The sequence below is a fragment of the Heterocephalus glaber genome, unplaced genomic scaffold (genome assembly GCF_053883595.1).
Source record: "Heterocephalus glaber isolate CG9 unplaced genomic scaffold, H.glaber_assembly_v1.0 deba00001444, whole genome shotgun sequence".
In the NCBI taxonomy this organism is placed as follows: Eukaryota; Metazoa; Chordata; class Mammalia; order Rodentia; family Bathyergidae; genus Heterocephalus; species Heterocephalus glaber.
Window position 1 is genome coordinate 6,029,819 of NW_028258297.1, and position 16,401 is coordinate 6,046,219.

At 43.5% G+C, this 16,401-nt stretch overlaps 1 protein-coding gene and 1 pseudogene across 24 annotated transcripts in view; one reads left to right on the forward strand and one right to left on the reverse strand.

Annotated features, from left to right (window-relative positions):
- Nucleotides 1-16,401, forward strand: part of Pacsin2 (protein kinase C and casein kinase substrate in neurons 2) — a 114,412-nt gene that overhangs the window by 19,037 nt on the left and 78,974 nt on the right. For 3 of the 24 annotated variants that reach the window (XM_087213784.1, XM_087213769.1, XM_087213780.1), the window contains exon 2: nucleotides 15,286-15,358. The exons of 6 other annotated variants lie outside the window; for them this stretch is intronic. The gene's annotated coding sequence lies outside the window, so the exon portion shown is untranslated. Of the gene's footprint in view, nucleotides 1-687; nucleotides 900-3,891; nucleotides 3,950-4,574; nucleotides 4,619-4,755; nucleotides 4,879-5,203; nucleotides 5,661-15,285; nucleotides 15,359-16,019; nucleotides 16,123-16,401 lie in introns of those variants that run through there. 15 more of the 24 variants (XM_087213783.1, XM_087213767.1, XM_087213768.1 and 12 more) reach the window with 14 other exon arrangements.
- On the reverse strand, nucleotides 12,241-13,099 carry LOC101717060 (centromere protein Q pseudogene; annotated as a pseudogene).

Genomic DNA, 16,401 nt, shown 5'->3' on the forward strand with positions numbered 1-16,401 from the left:
TATATTTTAGATACAAGTCCTTTATCAAATATGTGGTTTGCAAATGTTTTCTCTGTCTTTTCATTCTCTTTAGTTGTGTGTTTTGAAGAATAAACATTTTAAAAACTTGTCAGTTTGTTCATCTATCATGTTAAAATTTTTGCCTAACCCAAGGTCACAGGTATTCTCTATGTCTCTTCTAGAAGTCTTGAGGTTTTAGGCTTTACCTTTAGGTCTATGATCCATTTTAATTACTTCTGTGTGTGTGTGCTGGAGATTGAACGCAGGCCATCATACTGAGCTAGATCCCCCTAGCACCTATCCCTTTAAATTTTAATTTTAAGACAAGCTCTTGGTAAGTTCCCCAGGCTGGGCTCGAATTTGTGATTGTCCTGGCTCAGCCTCCAGAGTGCTGGGGTTATAGGTGTGTGGCACTGTGCCCAGTTTGAGTTACTTTTTGTATGTAGTGTAAGGTATGGAATTAAGTTTACTTTTTCACCTGTGGATATCCAGTTGTTTCAGTACCATTTGTTGAAAACTCTGCCAAATTTGGGGGAGAATTTTCTAATCAGTGAAATCCAGAGGTCTGGGAATTATGGTTCTTGGCACATGAATCTCTTCCCTTTTGTGAATGCGTATTGTTCTCTGGTGCTTCGGGCAGCCTGGCTTTCTGTTTATTTACATGTGTGTCTTTGCCTCCGATGGCAGGGTTGCTGTCACTGGATGGCAGGCAGGAGGGCCTAGGTAATACTCACTTAGATGCCTGAGGAGACGCCTCCTTCCCTGTGGCCACACAGACCTCCAGCCACGAAGACTTCATGGGTTACTGACGGTGGATTCTGGGCTGTGTCTCATTTCCAGAGTGACCGTGGAGGCCTGCCAGAGCCGAGGTGAAGGGACAGTGAACCTCCTGTGCCCAGGTGGGTGAGGTGGCATTTAGGCAAGGGACCTGGCTGTGGCCATAGAAGGTGGGAGGGGCCATTCCTCATTCCTGGCAGTGGTATTAGACCCAGAACGCGGCTCTGGCTCTGAGCAGTCTCCGTGTCTGTTAGAGGTGGGCAGCTTCCAGAAGGCAGGAGATCTCCACAACTGCTGGGCCTTCAGTGTTAGCCCTTTGCATGCTGCTGCACCTCACGGTGCTGGCGCTGCTCTCCTGAGCACTTTCTGTGTATCACTCAGTCCATTTCACAGACAAGGGCACTGAGGCTCAGAGCAGGGAACCACATAAGTCTTTGGACTGTGCTTTTCATTATTGAAGATCGATGAGTAGATTTGGTTTAACAGTTTTTATTACCTCTTCTACCAGATTGGAAGGGTGGTTTACATGGCTCTCGTGAGTGTTCATTTCCTTATAGCAGCACAGAGAGGTCAGACCGATTATGGATTAAATTTCTTCAGAAATTCCTCGTGGCAGTCACAGTGTGATCCCAAACTTTTGGTTTGGCTTCTGTTTACTGAATTTCATTTGTTTCTCCCTCGGAATGTGCTTCTCGTAAATTCTGTTGTCTGCTGTGGCTACTCTTTTTTTTCTTCTTCTTCTGCTCCTCCTCTTTCTCCTCCTCCTGCTCCTCCTCCTGCTCCTGCTCCTTTTCTTCCTCCCCCCCCCCGCCTGCTCTGCTTGTTGAACTCCTACTCATTCTTCAAAACCCAGCTATTTTTCACCTTCCCTTCCTCCCAGGCGCATTGCATTCTAGCCTGCAGAGTGCATGGTCTACACTTGTCCCTATGTGTCTTACTGAAGTATGACTGACTACCTGTTTGTGTTCTCTAACGAGGTGGAGAGCTAGAGCAGGGATTGCCTTTTCTTTTCTTCTTTATTTGTAGTGGGGATTGAATTTAAAACCTTACCGTGTTAGGCATGTGCTCTACTACTGAGGAAAAAAAAAGCTATATAAAGACTCAAAGACTCAAAGACTCAAGACTCAAACAGATCAATACTCATAAAAATGATATGACTTATTTATTTTTGCAGTACTGAGGATTGAGTCCAGGGACTTTTCACTGAGGTATATCCCCAGCTCCTTTAAAAATATTTTTTATTTTGAGACAGGGTGTCATTAAGTCTCTAAGTTGCCTGGGTTGGGCTAGAACTTGCGCTATCCCTGGCTCAGCCTACCAGAGTGGTGGGGTTAGAGGTGTGCGCCAACGCACCTGACTCCCCCTTTGATTTTGTTTTATTATTGTGACACAGTCTTGCAGATTTACTCAGGCTGGCCTTGAATTTGCGATCTTCTTGCTTTAGCCTCCCTAGTAGCTAGGATTATAGGCATGTACCAATGAGTGCCTTTTTATTGGAATCCAGGTTTTAGCTGTGTACTGGCATATCATAGATGGGAGACATTTGTAGGATGAATAAATGCACACAGATACCATGAAGACTATCTAGTTCTAAGCCATATCAATTTTTGAGTAATGATCTGATTCTTGAACTGTCTTCTTACATGGCTTACATAATCTTTTTTCCTCTTTGAGAAGAATTCTGTTTCTTTATGGATTTATGTTTCCACTCCATTTGTCTGTCATAATTTTTATGGTAGACTCAGATAATAATTTGAGATTTTTTTTTTGGTACCAGGGATCAAACTCAGGTCCTTGTGCTTGCGCAGCAGGCGGCAAAACCACTGAGCTAAATCCCCTGCCCAATAATTTGAGATTTTGAAGTGTTCTTTGGAATGTGCAGACTGTAACTTCCATATATCAAAATGAATCAAGTTTAGTGTCTCTGAAGGAACCTTGGTGAGCAACACTAACTGAACTACCTTTAGCTGAGAGAGCTATTTAGAAATGTTTTGCTGGGTTTCTCGCTGAAGTCGGCATACTGGCCACTGTGTGATTTTATTCTTGAGCTACTGTAGTTCAGGGAGCAGTTAGATTTCTGTCCAGTGGACCCTGAGGTGCATGGTGATGGGCTGAGATTTGAACCTTCGAACCAAATTTTCAATTCCTTGCATAGTGTATTTCTCCTTTAATTCCTAGGAGTCAGGATTAATGTCTCCCTTGTTTGCTTTTATCCTTGAGAAGGGCAGAGGGAGGTAGGGAAATAGATGATTGAGTTGTATCTTCATGAAAATGAATTTAGGTTTTTTTGAGTGGGGGGGCATGTGTGGACACATTCCTGCCCTTTTAGGCTGAGTGTCCCTCTGGGGAGTGCCCTTGTTCTGGTGAGATCTTGACCTTGAGGGGACTTGGCAGTGACCGTGGATGCAAAATGCTTGGAGACTATCTTCTCCCTGTTTTTGATGCTCAGGTCACACTTAAATTTCCTGAAGCATTTTTCTTCCAGTTCTTTGGCAACCAGTATTTTGATAGTGAATATACTGTAGTTCCTCTGAACACGGAGGTGCATGCGTAGTAGTCATTCCTGGACTCCATGTGAGGTGTCTCAGGCTACCATAGTGGGTGGCCAGTGAGGTCCCTCATGAAAAGCCAGCTGTGTTTAGGGGTGTTGTCTAGGGCCTTGAGAAGTGTTCTTTGGGGGAAGTTCAGTAGCTGTATGACAACAGTGCTGACCCATGTGTGAGCATTGTCGTGTGGCAGGTTCTTTACATGCCTTATGTCTAATTCTTGCCGTAGCTCTGCAAGGTCAGTGTTGTCGATGCACACGTAATGAAAATGGAGGCTCTGAGAAGTAGTGCAGTGTTTGTTCAAAGTCACATAAACTAGTGAGTGATAGACTCAGGATTTGAATGCGGATTAGTCTCAGTGTGTTGTGTACAGGATTGGACCCATCTGCCCCTCCTGGCATGGAAAAAGTCTTTACTTGATAACTAAGTGGCAGGGGTGTGGTGGGCTCTGCAGGCTGTTGGACAGTTCGAGGGAGTTGTTAGAGGGGCTCATGAAGTGGGATGCTTGTATCTGTGTGTAGGTTCTTGAGCCTCAGGGTCTTTATTATTTTTTCTTTTTTGTTTTTAGTACCGGGGATCAAACTTGGGACCTTTGCGCTTGCAAGGCAGGTGGCGGAACCACTGAGGTAAATCCCTGGCCCTTAGGGTCTTTGTTATAAAGGCAGTGGACGTGAGCAAAGATTTTTAGGCAGAAGAGTAGGGTGAGATCAGACCTGGCTTTCCAGAGGATTTTCTTAGGATGGACAGAAAGAACAGAAGTTGGATTGAGGGAGATGGAGGTTGATGTAGTAGCTGCTGCCCCAGGTTGAGGTCTTGCCCAGTTGATTGATTCTCATTTTCTGGCATGTCTTTCCCCTGGCGGGCTCCTCTCATCCTTCAGCCCCTCCCCAGTGGACACTCAGTCTAGTGCTGCTCCTTCCGCACTGTCACCTGTGCTGTATGGACCCTTTGGTCCCTGGCGTGCAAGCAGGGCCTGTCTGTCGCTGTGTCGTTGCCCTCTGAAAGTCCTCCCTACGTGTGCAGTGTGAGTGAGTGGCCAGGTGTGCGGTGCTGTAGGCTCAGCTGGTGTGGCAGTCGCAGGGCTGGAAAGGGTGGGAGCCTGGGAAAGGGGAGCCAAGGTCATTTCTGAGATGTTTAATTTTGTTTAACTGAATTAATGCTGCCCTTGACTGGTACTTGTGCTGTTTCAGTTGGGTGGCCCGTGCTCTTTCCCAGTGAGCTGGGATATTTGCCAGACGCACTGGCCACTTCTGCCAAGCTATGTGGTGTGGGACAGCAGCGTTGTTTTGCTCAGTGTGGGTTGCTTTTCCTTTTGTGTTGGGCAAGTTGTTTTGCTAGCTATCATTTCCCTCTTTTAAAGTCTCTGGTGTAGCTGCTGCTCTTCCTTTTCACATTTCCCCCTTGTCTAATGCTCGCTTTTTCTGTATTACAGGAAAAATGAAATTTCGGTTGAGATTACAGGACTGAGGGTTATTGATCTTGCACTTACGTGCCAGCCTCCTGACTCATTACCCATGTGGTAGGTGGGACCTGAGGCTTGATCACAATGACCTTGGTATGTCCTTTGTGCTGAGGGTAATGGGGTGGGGGGGATTTCTCTCATTTCTGGGACTTTTTTCAAACCTTACCCCTTCCTCGGGAACGTGGTGTGGTACAGGGGCAGACACATGTTAAAACGCATGATGCATGCATGTATTGGAGGGACTGGTAGCTGTATTTGTGTTGACAAGTGTTTTAAAACCAGGTGGTCCCTTCCCAGGAGTTGGCTGAGGGCTGGGCTGGTGGACTATGTCATTGGGGGAGCTGGATCTGGGCATGGAGTGAAGTGAAGCAGATGGGGACCTGGGAAGCCTGGGACTGAGGCAGAGCTTCTGAGTGCCTCCATATGCTGCCCAGTGGTGGGCTGTGGAGCCTATCAGGGGTGACCTAGGGAAGCCAGCCTGCCTCTTCCGGCGAGTGGCCTGTCCTGAGAGGTTTGTAGATTGAAGAGGAGAGGGCCACTTTGGTCACATGGTTCCACATACTTCCTGGTTTCACTTTTTATAGGAAGCAGCCAGCTCTCCTGGTCTTTGATTACCACATAGAACAAAATAAACCCACGTATATGCATCTCTGTGGTTTAATTTAGAATAAGAAAACTAAATATAGGCTCTGCTTTTCTTTTCCATGCCCCATAACTCTCTTTTTGGGGGCAAGTAGTTGTGCTTTTAGAGAGGTTAATAGTGATGTGTCAAGGGGAGGTCCTCTTTGTAATGGGAACGTTTCACCTTCTCAGGGTTAAGTTAACCTTGTGACAGTCACATATGCCACAGTTTGCAGCCCTTTGGGTCAATTGAGGTAAGAGAAATTGCATTTTCATTTTCATTTCTTTTGGTTTATTTTGCTCCTTATTCCCAAATGCCCCAAAGCACCAGTTAAAAGGAGCACTGTTTGCTTCTTAAGAGTTGACTTTGGATCAGGTGTAGCCAACCTGGCAAACGGGTCAGGCTCGGCAGAGGTCATGATTGCTATGGTGTTTTGCTTTGGCAGGTGAGTATCCACCTCATTTCCGGATTCAGTTTGTAGAGACTCGTGCAGGTGAGGCGCATGCAGTATTCTGTGAGGTTAACTCATCTACATTGGAGTTGCCTCAGGGAAGCCTGTGGCCTAGCGCTTGTCCTTTAGGCTGGGAATTGAAAATTCTGAATTCTGTACTCATCTTTATTTGTCTAGGTTTTTAAACAAGCTATACGGTTGTGCCTGGCATGATACCTGGCAGTAGTCTTTCATCATTTGTCTCAGCAGTCTAGGTCAGCCAGCTAACTGGAGAAATAGGGTAAGGAATTGTAAAAAACAAAGGGCCGGGGATTTAGCTCAGTGGTTCTGCCGTCTGCCTCGAAAGCACAAGGTCCTGAGTTTGATCCCCGGTACCAAAAACAAACAAAAAACCCAAATATATAGGTTAGGCATTTTATTTTTGTAACTAAATTAAAAAAAAATTTTTTTTGAGATGGAGTCTTGTCTTGTTCAGGCTGGTCTTGAACTGGTAGGCTTAAGAGTCCTCTTCATCCTCCTCAGTAGCTGAGACAACAGGTGTGTGCCACCACACCAGGCTGGCATTTTTAAAAATTTCATGAAAAAAGTAACACGAAATTGCATAACAAGACTAATAAGAAAACAATAGTTAATATCTGTCTATGGTTGTCTTCAAAGTAGTTACTCAGCATACAAGACATCCACAAAAAGATTCTTACAAAGAAGAAACAAACATAAAAAAAAAAGAGAAGAAGAAACAAACATATTAGCACAAAACTTTTTTTTCCCATTAAGTTTATTGGTACATTTTAGGGTATTCAATACAGTTACATTCATCATTGGGAGCTTGAACCTTTATATGATGTATCTTCGTTCTTATGTTTTCCCCATTCTCCTGCCCTCCCTTCAACCCCACAAAACTTCCTTTTTAATGAACTAAGAAACTAGAAGTATAAATGAAACAAATTAGCATATATATTAAATATTTTTGAAACAATGGAATAGCTAATTTGGGGAACCATGCCATTTTATTTTTAACTTAAAAAATACTGATGTAGGTCCAGGGATTTAGCTCAGTGGTTCTGGCTCCTGCCTTGCAACCAAAAGGTCTCAAGTTCGATCCCCGGTACCAAAAAAAAAAAAACAACTGACGTACTGTTATGTGTCAATCTTTTCCTTGTCCTTTTTTTTTTTTTTTTTCCAGTGCTGAGAATTGAACCCAGGCAAGTGGTCTACCCCTGAGCCACACACCCCTAGTTTCACTGGTCTTTCTTTTACTTCCACTCTGCTGATAGAACTGCCAGCTATTTATTCCAGCTCACATAAGCCACACTCATAATTTGTTGTCCTCAATATCTGGTTTTTGCTTGAAGATGATTGAAAGTGCAGCCAAAGAGGTCCTAAAATTGGTGCTACTACTCTGGGTGAGCCCCCAGCCTAGTGGGCAGTGAGAGTATTCAAATGCCTTCACCACAAGTTTGGCAGCTGGTGTGCCTTGAGAGAGGGCGTGTACTCCCAGCAGGGAGAGATCAGAGAGTCATGGTATAGGAGACATTTGAACCAGACTATTAGTTTCTTTCTGTGTTTAGTTGACTATTTTTATGTTTGGTTAAATATTTATATTTTTCTGAGAAAAGAGATGTAAACAGATGGAGTTATCCTTTGGGCCTTGGGTAGTAATAAGAAAAGCTGAAATCTTTGGAAGTTTCTGTATTTAGGTCCTTAGTAGAGGCATAGACTGGTTCTTCTGAGTGACAAAGCTCCCCAATTCTGCTGTCTGCTCTGCTGCAGGAAAATTGGTCAAGAGGGATGCATTTCTGCCAGACTACAGTATACTGTCAGTGTTCTCTGGTTGTAAACTAACCTGAGCATAAAAGCTGTTCTTTGGAAGGCACTGGGTGGAGAGACCTCACAGACACAGGAGACTTGAAAAGGAGCCACTGGAGGGACCATTGGTTCCAAAGGATGGGGGACTCCCTAGGCCTATCTGGAATGCTGTTGTCAGGAGGAGGAGGAATGGTACTGGGCAAGGAGTAGCTCATTTGGAAATGCTTTGTAGAGTACATGGAATGGGAAATCCAACAACCAAGGGTCAGGCTGTACCCAGAATGCAAATACTGTAAAACTTGGCATGGTATCTTAGGTGATTTTAATTTCTAAAGTTTTTCTTTTTCTTTTTTTTTTTTTTTTTGAGGCAGGGTCTCCCTTTGCAGTTCAGGCTGGCCCTGAACTCACTATGTAGCCAAGGGTGGCCTCGAACTCATGGGCGATCCTCCTGCCTCAGCCTCCCACGTGCTGGGATTATAGGCATTCACCGCCACGCCCAGCTTGAATTTTTATAGTTTAAAGAGCATAGCACATCATTTGTCCATTCATAGAAACTCCAAAAATGTTGCCAGCCTGTGTCCCTGAAGTTACTGTCAGTATGCGCATGGAAACCTTCCTGAGTTCTGCCTATGTGGGTGGTTGCGTTCGGTTTTGGTAACACCATATGGGAGCTGGGAGTCCCCCTTTGCAGTCGGTCAGTGGGACAAGGCTGGTCTCTTGGCTCCATGAACAACTGGATGTGGGCCTTATGCTCTTCTTTTGTTGTATGTAAACAAAGGCTGTTTGTAGTATTTCTTATTAGATTTGTCAAAGTTACAGATTACTGCATTTGCTGGCATATGCTCCTGCCAAGTGAAACAAAAAGATGTATAAACAGTAAGGTGGCAATAAGCCTCCAGTCGCAAGGCTGAGACAAGCCAACCTTGACTATTTTGGTATAGCAGAACTATGCACATCTTTCTCCTGACTCTCACCAACAGAAACACATGCTTTTAAAAAAGAGGAAGCTACAGTAGGCATCACTCAGCAACTTGCTGATTCCACTTCCTTTCGAGCTTACCACATGCATGAATTTAAGATTGCCTGAGAACAGAGATGGAAAAAAATGCTTGGCATGTTGCAGGTGTGGATTGTTGAATGAGTGAGTGGAGTGGATGAATAAATGCCATCCATCCTCCAGATCTAGTGCCAGTTTGGTAGTTTTTAGTGGCTAATGCCATATCAAATTGCTTCTGCCTTTTTGTGGACTTGTCCCAGCAATATATGAACACACCCTTTTCTGGGCATTTCCGCCTGCAGTAGATGTTGTATGGCTTTGGGCTGATCCTGATGAGTGAAAATATTCCATTATAATTTTAATTAATGTTTTCCTGAGTACTAGTAAAATTGAGCATCATTTTACATGTTTATGGATCATTTGTATTTCTTCTTCTAGAATTGCATATTCATATTCTTCATTCTTTTTTCCCCCCATCGGATTGTTTTTCCATTTTTAGGAATTCTTTGAATGTGAGGGTTTTTTTTTTAATGTTAGGGTTCTAAATCATTTGTTGCATGCAAATATGTCCTCCAGCTATTGTTTCCATAAGTTTTTGTCTAGATGTCTTTTGCCATAAGATTTTTATGTAGTCAAATCCTGCCCCCAAATGTTTGCATTTCTAGTTCTACCCATGGGTCTGGAGAAAAAAATATAGGTCAGTTACATGTGCGTGTGTATTTATGCACGTCTCTGTGTGTATATATTTGCAACATTTCTAAATATATTTCTAAGTAGAAAATGAATATTACAGCATATTAAAAGATTAATTCTCTATGACCAGACAAAATTCTAGAGGTACAACAAGGACAGCCTAACCCAAGGAATTGTGTCTGCCTGAGGAAGTTCTGGCTCAGAATGTTAGAAGCATTGTTCCCTATCCCTGCCATCCAGTAATTCTCTGACTGGCTGATTGGTGTAGTTTCCCTGAACATTAACGTCCTTATCCATAAAACTGGCAGGACGAGACTAGTATTACTGTGTAGGGTTGAAGTAAGGACTGAATGGGAGCTTCCTATAAAGTGGTTAGGACAGGGCAAGGAACATAGTAAGTGCCTAATTAATGTTACAAAAATAATTTACAACATCAAATTACAAAGAAGACCTATATGACCATATTAACAGATGTCTGGCAGGCATATAATAAAATTCTGCAGATAGTCCTAATAAAAGTAAGTAAAATAGTTGTAGAATAAATCTGTATCAATGTAGAAATATTTACCAAACCTGGCAGCAGCATATGAGGTGAGCATTCCATTATACTTGAAGTATTACAGGGAGTCCTGCGCGCAGCTCTGTTGCCCCAAATCTGTGAAGCCCTTGGCGATACTGGGGACTTGTCAGGGATTATTATGGGAAGAGGGGTCAGGAGGAGGCCTCGGCTCCCTGGGTGCTACTTCTGCTCTGAATGGAGCTGGTTGACTGTGTGCTCCCTGAGGCCTGTTCTTCCCGTTGGCCTTTTGTGGATGTGGCTGCTGACTGTTCTCTGTGGGAACCAGGAGTTCCTGAGGTTGGGCAGGGAAGGGGACTATTAAGGTGATAAGACACTTAAAGGTGGCTGTAGTGGCTTTGTCCTGGGGAGCATTGAAAATCAGAACTAGGGTGACATGTAGAGCCTTGAGGGGCTCTCGGATCAGCCACAGATGGGTCAGCATGGCAGTTGCCCTCTTTTCTTCCCTGTAGGCGAGGAATTCACACGGGCATAATTTCAAAACTCCTTTCCTCTTCTGCATGCAAAACAAATCCACAGATGTTTTCAGAATGAGAGAGAGAAGGAAGTCCTGAAAGCTCCCAACCCTGAAGGGCTTAACGTCATTCTGGACCTTCTGGACTAGCATGGAAAGCCATGGGGTGCGGTGGCAGTCTGTGTGAGTTTCGGCACTGGCCTACTTTTGGCTTGGCATTTGCTATACACCTATGTTTTCTTTCCTGTGTATCTCATCAACCTCTAATCTAGAAGTGTTTTCTTATTACAATTCACATTAAACAATAGAGGTGGACTGTTTTCTGGTACTGGGAATTGACCTAGGGCCTTTGCACTGCAGTATATCCCCAGGCCTCCCCTCTTCCGTTTTTTGTTTTTTTTTTTGGTATCGGGGATCAAACTCGGGACCTTGCGCTTACAGAGCAGCCGTCGGAACCACTGAGCTAAATCCCTGGCCCTCCTCTTCCTTTTTTTGAGGCAGGATCTTACTAAAGCACTAAGTTGCCGAGGCTGGGCTGGAACTTGCACTCCTGTTGCCTCGGCCTCCCGGAGTGCTAGGATTACAGGCAGGCACCACTGCACCTGGCTGGATATGTAAGCTTTGAAGCATAATAATAAATGCCTTGGAGCCAGCCTCCCAGCTTGAGAAAGAAACCCTTATGTACCACCGGGAAGCTCCTGGTGCCTTCGTCTTGCCAGGAGTAGATGTGGTCCAGAATCTTTCATAATTCCTGTGCATTTTTATTTTTTATTTTTATTACAAATGATTTTTGATATATTTAATAATGTATTTATATATAAAAGCTTATCATCATACATTCTAATTGACTGTGGGCCACTTTGTCTGGCTTAGCATATAATCCCCTTCTTCCTGCTGCTGAAATCTGGGGTATAAGAATCTGCCTATCTTGCTGCTGTCCAAGAGACACATTTTGGTAATCCCAAATTCGTCGGCTTTTTCGGTTTTGTTTTGAGACAAGGTCTCGTTATGTAGTTCAGGCTGAGCTTGAACTCACTAGGTAGCCCAGGCTGTCCTTGAACTTGGAGAGATCCTCCTGCCTCAGCCTCCCAAGTGCTAGGATTACAGGCATGCACCACCATGCCTGGCTGTCTCCTTTCTTTGGTCTCTCAGTACCTTTTACCTTTGGTGGCTGGTTCTCATGCACTGGGTCTTCTCAAAACAGTTTTTTTTAAAGCTGGTTTTAAGGGAATAAATGTTCTTAGATCCCTTTTTAGTAATTTTTTAAGAGTATGCTTTGATGACAGTAGAAAATAAATATTTAAAACAAGCAAAATAAAAACTTAATGCCAACTTCAAAGTTGAAGGAACCTGGAAAACTTTAACTATTGAACAAGATTAGGGAGTTAGGTAAGGGTAGGGACACTTGGGGATTTCTCAAGCTCTGTGAAAGCAGACAGAAAATGTAAGCTCTCAGCTACAGAATGAGTGACGGCAAACACTCGTGTTTATGCTGTAAGCACTGCACATGGGGATGTCACACATACAATGTTATAGCGTCACAACTCTGCTGTGCCAACACAGGTAAGCTGCCAATAGCCGTCACAAACTTTTGGAGCATAGCTATTCCTGCCTTATGTTTTAGGCAAATAACTGCGGTACAGCAATATAAATACTGATTTTCTAGATTTCATAACTGCTAAAAAGTTTTCAGGACTATATTAGATGCTAATGATAGGCCTACACAGGCCAATTTTAAAGTGCATATTAGAGGATAATAAATCCTGCAGAAGTTTCAACCTCTGTAACATCATAGGTTAACAGTTTCATAAATTTATAAACATTAAATTAATAGGAAACAATATTTTAAAATTCTCTAAGAGGCATTTAGTTTCTTATAGGCTTCTTCGATGAACACTGACATGTTCTTCATCTGGGATGAATTATGAAGAGCTTCCAAGTCTTTTAGAAGAACATTCTGGTTTGGAATTAGCATCAAAACTTCTTTCTGCAGTGTGGGTGCTTTCAGACTGTGCTGAGAAAGCTCTGGGAGAGAAAATATGTTACGTCGATCCAGCTGAAGCATCTCTTTTGCCTTTTCCTCCTCTTCCTCTATCTCATGTGACAGAATTTCAGTTTTGGTTTTTAGACTCTGAATATTCCCAGTCACTGACTCCATAGTCTGTACTATTTCGTCTATTTTGTCCTGCAATAATGCCAGACCTTCCTTCATTATTTGTCTTGTGCTCGTTCCATTTTCAGTAGACTTGTCACATTAGTTAAATAGTTCAGCTTTGGGGGAGGGGCTTTCAGGGTTTCACACAGTTGTAGCAACCTTTTCTTCAGGCAGTTGAGATGATACTGAATTTGTTCTTTTTCTTTAATTTTATTACTCATAGTTGCTGTTATTACTACTTCCATCATAGTTTGCAAATGCTCCCTCACACTCTTTGAAAGAGGTTGCCAGGTTTTTCTCTTGTTGGATGCTATCTTTATCTGCTTTAGATTAATATGATTTGTTTGTCCTTCAGAAGACATGTGCTTTGGATGATTTTTACTTCTTTTTTTTATCCTTCTAACTTCTTTCTCTGATAACTCCATTTCTTCATCATCAATTTTTCTTTTTGAATTTTTTTTTTAATTGTTGAGACTTTTTCTTGGAAGCATTTGCTTTACCAGGCATCTTGATCTAAATAGTGCAATTATGATGCTTTAAAAAAAAAACTTGACTGATTCTTCTTGAACGTGTCTGAAAACCGCTCTATGAGGAATTTGTGCCCAAACAACCAAAACGTCACAGGGACCAGCTGTGCTTTTTTATTTTTAAAAAAGAATACATATGTATCTGTAAATAATATATTTGATCTTTCTTTCTTCCTTTCCTTCCTTCCTTCCTTCCTTTCTTTTTATTTATTTATTTGGTACTGGGGATCAAACTCGGCTCCTTGCGCTTGTGCAGCAAGCAGCGAAACCACTGAGCTAAATCCCCGGCCCTGATCTTTCTTTATGAGCTTTTTAAGTGAGCTTTTTAAAAGCAGGAATCATCTGGAAATTGCTTTTTTTCATTGATTTTTATTGCTGAATAATTTTCTGTTGTGTGCATTATATTAGGATTCTCCAGAGAAACAGAACGAATAGGCTATGTGTATGGATACAAAGATTTATTACAAAGAATTATTTCATGCATATGTGAAGGTTGGCAAATCCAAATATGCAGTACGGGCTGGCAGGCTTTAGACCAGAAGAGCTGATAGTGTAGTTCCAGCTGGAATGTTGGCTGGTGGGATTCCCTCAGCGGATTTTTTTTCTGTTCAGGCCTTCAATTGATTGGATGAGGCCCACCTACTCTGGGGGAGGGAGGCAGTCTGTAGCCTACTGATTGAAATGTTAATCTCATAAAAAAAAACCAAAAACCCCTCACAGAAACATCCAAAATATTTGACCAGAGATCTAGACATCCTAAGGTCAAGTCAAGTTGACACAAAATTAAACACAAACACAGACCACAACCTACCATTCTCTTGTCGTCAGATTCTGAATTTCTAAGTGTTTTGACTATTGTGAGTACCCTGGCTATGAGCATTCTTTCTGTGGGTCTCCTGGTACAGGGTTGCACTAGTTTTTTCTAAAGTTTGTACTTAAAGCGACTGGCTGGCGGGACAGTATATGCAACATGCTGGGGATCTAGTGGAATATGGTCCGTCTGCAGTACTAGCAAGTGGGCTTGCTGATGCTCCCTGATAGCATTGTAGGCCCTGGCACAGCCTACTTGAAGACCTGCTGGGTCTACCGAGCAGACACCCTTACTCCTCATGGCTGCCTGCGTGATTTATGGTGCCTAATTCTCATTGGTTATGATTGTTTGGTGGATGATCATCTAGATAGGGAGCCTGTACTTGGTGGCTGCTTCTGGCCCCCAGTAGAAGGGCATACCACTGTATTGTTTTCCTGTGAGGAGGAATTAGGCAGGGCATAGACAGGAGCAAAGGGGAAAATCTCTCCTCATGGAAAGAGTGGGAGGGGAGCAGGCATCCTTCCCTACTGTCCAGAAGTAGATGGGATGTAAATAAAAATCATAGCCAGTTAATAGGTGTATCAGGCATTGAGCCTGGCATCTGTTGTTCATGGGACAGCTCTGTGGGTGGTGATAAAGGTGCTGGTCTCTTGGTGGAGTGGGGTTCTTCTTACTCATTGTACCTTGTCATTGGTGGGCCAGATGGAGGGTAACTGGAAGTAGAATGGATGTAGGATTTGGAGGAATGGAGACTTAGTTTTTAGAACCTGGCACTAGACCATTTAATCCTCCTGGCAACCTGTGCAATCAGAGGTGCTGGTCTCTTTGTGACAATTGAAGAAACTGAGACCAAGAGGTAAATTGACTGGGACTCCGTAGCTAGTGGCCATGTGCTGGAGTTTGTACGAAGCTACAATTCAAAGCTGTACTTCATCAGATACTTGCATCTGCACCTGAACCCCGTGTGCCTAGAGGTGAGGCTGCCATTGCTCTCATGGGCTTTCTCCTTCTTTTTGTGTGTGGTGTGCCCATAGGCACTAAAGCCTTGTGTGAGGTGCCAAGGAAACAAGAGCAGTGAGGTGTGATGGAGATGGGACTTGGGGACAGGACCAGGCCTGAGACTGGAGTAGAACAGGCCTGCGTCCATGGCAGCTTAGGGAGTGACTCTAGGGCACTAGAGTCTAGGCCTGGCACCTATGTGGCACTTGCCCAGTCTAGGTGGAGGACAGGCACGTAGCCTACAAGCTTTACAACTCTCTGATATGAAAATATCAGAGTCCAGTTGGGGTTTCCAGTTAAACGGAACTGTAAAAGAATGAATGGAAAAAGCATTTGTACCTTTTTCGTGTGAAATTGAAGGATAAAGCTTTAACTGAGGAGTATTGAGCAATGACTCTTATTGTACAGATCCTTGGTTGCATAATTTGGAGTACAAGGGAAGTCCTGACCTGCATTTTGCGAGACACTTGTGGATTACTGGGTAAGTAGAAATAATGAAGCTGCTCGGGAGAGATTGCCTTGTTGAAGAGGAAACATGTCATTTGGAAACTTGCTCTGGAGAACAAATACCAACTTATTTGGATTGCCTTCTGTTATTTTGTGTTGTTAAAGATTATTTTTAAAAGATTGCCACCAGTTTTCTCACTTTATCTTTCAGTGGTTTTGTTGCAGGGCATTTGGACATATATATTTCCCTCTATTCTTGTTTGGGCTGGCTCCTGCCAGGCATGTTTGTTGCAGTATGGGGCAGACACCAGCTGCTGTGTCACAAATGCCTGCCTCCGTCTTGATCCCAGCTACTGAAGTTGTCTTAAATCCAGCTCAGAATGGATTTGTTCTCCACATGCTATTCATCATTTGAAAATCCAGGAGTGTGTTTTGAGTTTTAGAATTTTGTTCTGTTTTATTTATTTTTTTTGGTACTGGATATCGAACTCGGGTCCTTGCACTTGCGCAGCAGGCAGTGAAACCACTGAGCTAAATCCCTGGCCCTGTGACTGAATTCTTAACCATGATGAGACAGCTTGTAGGCTCAGTAGTTCCAAGCATGGCTAGGCATCTGCTTCTGCTGCTGCTAGCCTGTCCCTTGTGCAGAGCTGTGACTTCAGGTTTCTTAACTGAGAGTTCATCTTTTCCCCTAGATACATCAAAAAATATTTTGCTGGATACCAGATGGTGGTTTGCGGTGCCTCCTTTCATTGTTGTAAGCTGAGCACTAACCTGCAGACTCTCAGAAGCTGCTGAGTGAGTGAAGAGATGCTTGGGGTGGGCTGGAACAGAGAAGGTCATGGAGAGGCTGAGGGGACCAAGGAGAGCAGGCATGTTAGGGTGGTGCAGGAACTGGGCTTGCTGCTGACCAGCACAGCGAGGGCTGGAGCAGACGATCCTGCAGGGGCAGCCTCATGGTTTGGAAGTCACTTCTTGCTCTAGTACCGCAGTCACACTAGACTGCAGTGTTGATCACCGTGTGTGACCTTCAGCTTATAGAGGGCGCTGACTTCATTTCCAGGTTCTTTCTTTGAG